Here is a 4,608-nt window from a genome sequence, read left to right as displayed (position 1 = left end):
CTAACTTATCAGCAACACCCTCACCTCTCTCTCGCTCTCTCTCTCACTCTCTACATATATATATATATATATATATATATATATATATGTACACATACACACACACACACACATATATATATATATATCCTGCCTTCTAACTCTCCCATATATGTTTTGCCAGCTATAGGTTGGATCATATGAAACTACCAGTATTTAACAATTTCTGAGGTTTAAAAAATGGCAATATTTGTGGTTCAACTTGATACATTTACTCCAGTGGCCCAGCCTTGGGGTTTCTGTGATCTCCACCTCTTCCCATGTTAGGCCACAGCCAGTTGTCTTGTCCATTTTTTGTGATGATTGCATGACAGCCTTGAGAAAAATGCTTCAGCATTTCAAATATGGCAGGGGGTTTCCTCCCTCCCAAATCTGAGCTACAGTTGCCAGACAACTCTGTGAACTAGAAACCCTAGTAAAAAGTTATATTCTGGAGGAAACAGATTCTTGTCTCTTCAGTTTCTTTCCTGCTCCTTAGGGGAAAAAGTTATAAGATATGCATTGCTGGTCTATGGTTTGGGAAGTGGAAGCCTTTTTAAGGAAGGGGAACCTTCCCTCAGAATCAACCATGTCTCACCACCTTGGAAGTTTCACATTTTTCCTCCATGTGTTCTTTCAGCCCTTTGTGAAAGAAGTTCCCAAATCCCCTACCTCTTGCTTATTTTGCTCTGTTGATCAGCAGGAACTAACCCTACTACCTGCCCCTCACCAGAAGCCCTCTCTCAACTTCCTGCTTAAGCCCAATGGGGAAAAGAGGACATTCTGAGACTGTTAGAAGAATTCCCTCAACTGCCCACTGATAACTGAAATTCTATATGGTAGCATGTCTTCGTCCACTGGGGCTACTATAACAAAATGTCTTAGTCTGGATGGCTTACAAACAGAAATTTATTTCTTTATAGTTCTAGAGTCTGGGAAGTCTAAGATCATGGCACCAACATGTTTGGTGTCTAGTGAGGAGCTCTTTCTGGCTCATACATGGCCCCTTCTTATGTTTCTTCACATGGTGGAAGGGGCTAGCTAGCTCTCTGTGGTCTCTTTTATAAGGGCACTAATATTCATGAGAGCTCCAGACCCATGAACTAATCACCTCCCAAAGGCCCCACCTTCTAATACCATCACTTTGAGGGTTAGGATTTCAACCTAGAAATTGGGGGGACACAAACATTGAGACTGTAGCACAGTATAAATCCTGTAGCAGTAAACATTACTCTGTCTTGTGGGGACTCCTCTTTGAAAGGGCAAATTCCCCACATATTAACAGTTTACAAAATGATTCCTGGGAATCCTAGTGTTCCAAGACATATTCTTGACTGTTCATAAAAAATGGTTTTTTAGGTCCAATAAATTTGAAAATTGCTGCATGCCATAGCCCCTCAAGGGAGTCCATAATACACAGCACCAAACTAAAGGCTCAGAGAGACCCTGCAGTGAGGAACAATTAAACTTTGTTTAATCTAGTCTCTCCTTATTTGTCAAAATAATTATTTTTTCATGGAATTTTTTTAAAGCACTTCTTGATCCTTTATGCCTCACAGAACACACTTTGTGAAACCCTGAGCTAGCCCATGAGGGGGAACAGATGAGTCTAACACTTCCTCTTCCCCTTGGGTATGTGGAGAGAGCAGGGAGAGTGAGGACACCACACCTCTTATCCATCATCCCACCTACCCCACACCCCCACTCCTGGAAAGGAACGCCACTCACACAGGCTTGCATATGGCTCTCCTCCTCTGCCCAGGACACACACAGTATCTGCAAAGAGCAAGACATTCCCAAGTGTCTATTCAGCCTATCATCCATCATCAGTCTGGGCCCTGGGAAGCCCTGTGTGACTCTGCAACACTCAGTTAAGACAGGGAGATCCAAGAGGACCCCACCCAAAAGGAAGAAATTAGAAGGCCAAATATGATACGCTCTCTTTAGTTCCATTGCCCAATTTCGATTAGACACACCCATGCCTCCAAATTCATGCAACCTAGTCCCACCCAGGTGGGAGCCCCTGGAGCACCCTGTAGAAACCACAGACTCGGAGGTGGTGCTTCTTGGCTTGGTCAAAGTCCTTGTGATTCATCTGGATCCTACACTTTCACATTTCAATGCTTTCTACTTTTTGTTATTCTGTGTCATCTATGGAATTATCTCCCCACCTTCCATGTAAAATCCAAGAGGTTTGAGGTACTTTCTGTTTTTCTCCTTACAGCTTCTAGTTTTCAGTGATAGGTATGGAGGAAGTACTTAATAAGCAATACAAATTTGTGTTTAACAGAATCTCTTCTGGTCTTACCCATTCCAGGAAAGATAGGAGGCAAAATAGAAAAGTTCTCTTAACCCACCTCCTCTAACTGCCTCACAGATTCAACCAGCACCATCAATTTCCACTAAGAAACACACAGAGAAGCTCCTGGCACACTCCTTGCTCACAGCACCGGGCCACTCACTCTCTCACGCCCTGTGCACTTCTGTTCTCACTAATCGAGTTGTTTGCTTATCAAAGCTCATGTGTTCCCCAATTTGTTCATGCCAGTTGTGTTACTGTAGTTATGTATTTTAAATGAAGTTACCGGGACAGACACTCATGTTCCACTATACTAGATATTCTCCATTCACCCTCCAGACCCATTCTCCCCCTCCCCCTTCCTCCCTCCTGCTCTGTGTCCCAGGAGGCTGACCTAGATGGACTGCACTAGTCAGCCTTCCTTGCCCTCTGGCTTCTGGCTGGATTCAGCCACTGGAAGATAACAGTGGGAGACAGAAAGTAGGGGATAGAGAGGCTGAGCTATTTCTTCCCCTGACTCCCTCCTTGCAGGTATTCAGCTTGATAGTAACTGAGTCCTCTGCCAAAAATCCTAACCCCAACCAGGCAGCTGTCTCTTGTGCTACCTGATGACATTAGACCTAGCAAGGATAGCAGCTAGTCACTGTTGCTAGTTGCTAATCCCTGAGTGCTTTGCTACCCCCTGTTGTTTTCCCTCAACTCGGTCCAAACTTTATAGTTCCTTTGTTAAACTCTTGTCAACATTCCTTTTGAGTGTCCCATCTCTTTCCTGCCCCCTTTATCTTGACCGGTCCACACACCCATAACTATTCTTCTCTCTCTTATTTTCTAAAAGAGCCCCATTTTATTCTGATACCAGGATCCCAAGTGCTTCAGGAAGCATCTCTCCTGCCAAAGGGTGAAAAAAAAACAAATAAGACTTAAAGAGATTAAGTAACTGACCTAAAATCACACAGCACCAAAGTGGTAAAAGCTGGGGATGGGATCAAACCACCTTAGCCTAGATTGCTCTGACAAATCAGAGAACCAGGCAACGTCTTGCAGGTGGGTGGTTTACTCAGGAAAGTGATGTCATGGAGCAGGTGTGAGGGACAAGGGAACTGAAACAGTAATGAAGGGGGAACCAATACTAGAATATGTTATCAAATTGGTCATTGTTAAGAGAACTGCATGCTGCTTGCACCTGCATCCACCTGAAAAATCTTATGAATTGTATCTTTTTGTCCATCTGAAGCAAGAAAAGGGAGGTACATTTATCCATCAGCTCCCATGCACCATTGGCCAAGTGTTGTCCCCGGTCTGGAGTATTAATTGCTCTGCACTTACAGGTGGCATATGGGGGAGAGCCTAGTGGTTTCCCACAGGTATTCCATACTGTGCCATCAGTAAAAACCCATGAGAGATTACAGGAGGCAGTCTATACCAGTGTGAGGTGGGACAACTGTAGGTTACATCTTTGTAAAGTGGGTCAAAACCTCTGTGGAAGTGGTCAGTGCAGCAGAGGCTGGAAGGGGTGAGCCCAAAAGGGTATAAAATGATGCCCAGGCCGGGTGTGGTGGCTCACACCTGTAATCCCAGCACTTTGGGAGGCTGAGGCGGGCGGATCACGAGGTCAGGAGATCGAGACCATCCTGGCGAACACGGTGAAACCCCTACTGAAAATACAAAAAAATTAGCTGGGCGTGGTGGCGGGTGCCTGTAGTCCCAGCTTCTAGGGAGGCTGAGGCAGGAGAATGGCGTTAACCCAGGAAGTGGTGGAGCTTGCAGTGAGCGGAGATCGCGCCACTGCACTCCAGCCTGGGTGACAGAGCGAGACTCCGTCTCAAAGAAAAAAACAAAAAAAAGATGCCCAAGAAATGGCTGATACAGTCCACCTCTTTTACTACTCAGATCCATTCACACCCTTCATCCTACAAGCCCCGTCTACACAGAGTCCCCTGGAGTGGTGACTGGCCACAATCTTCAAAAAGACTTAATGCAAGATAATTAGTGGAACCAGCTAGAGTCCCTACATATGCATCTGTCCAGAAGCCATAATTAATATTCATCATCTCCTTCCTCCACCACCCTTTCTGGGTTCCCCTCTTCTCAGTCAGCACTTTTGTTGGTCTGGGTCGCTTTACAGGTGGTGCATCACAGGCTCTTCAGGGAAGGGTCTGAGTCTTTAGTTGCCTTGCCCTTTTTAGACCATGTGTGCTGAAATTGCTCATTCACCAATATTACTGGGCAAGGATGCCCAATGCACCCCATGAGTTCCAACAGACTCCTCTCTGCCCTTCATCATATGGAAG

At 45.2% G+C, this 4,608-nt stretch overlaps 1 long non-coding RNA gene across 6 annotated transcripts in view; it reads right to left on the bottom strand.

Annotated features, from left to right (window-relative positions):
- Positions 1 to 789, bottom strand: part of LOC108544389 (uncharacterized) — a 51,273-nt gene extending 50,484 nt beyond the window's left edge. For 5 of the 6 annotated variants that reach the window (XR_001889821.1, XR_001889822.1, XR_001889820.1 and 2 more), the window contains exon 1: positions 691 to 789. This is a non-coding gene — a long non-coding RNA (uncharacterized LOC108544389). Of the gene's footprint in view, positions 1 to 616 lie in introns of all 6 variants that reach the window. The other variant, XR_001889825.1, reaches the window with a different exon arrangement.
- Between the last annotated feature and the right edge of the window lie 3,819 nt (positions 790 to 4,608).

This window comes from Rhinopithecus bieti, unplaced genomic scaffold, assembly GCF_001698545.2.
Source record: "Rhinopithecus bieti isolate Rb0 unplaced genomic scaffold, ASM169854v2 scaffold_26676, whole genome shotgun sequence".
NCBI lineage: Eukaryota > Metazoa > Chordata > Mammalia > Primates > Cercopithecidae > Rhinopithecus > Rhinopithecus bieti.
This window is presented reverse-complemented; position numbering and strand designations above follow the sequence as displayed.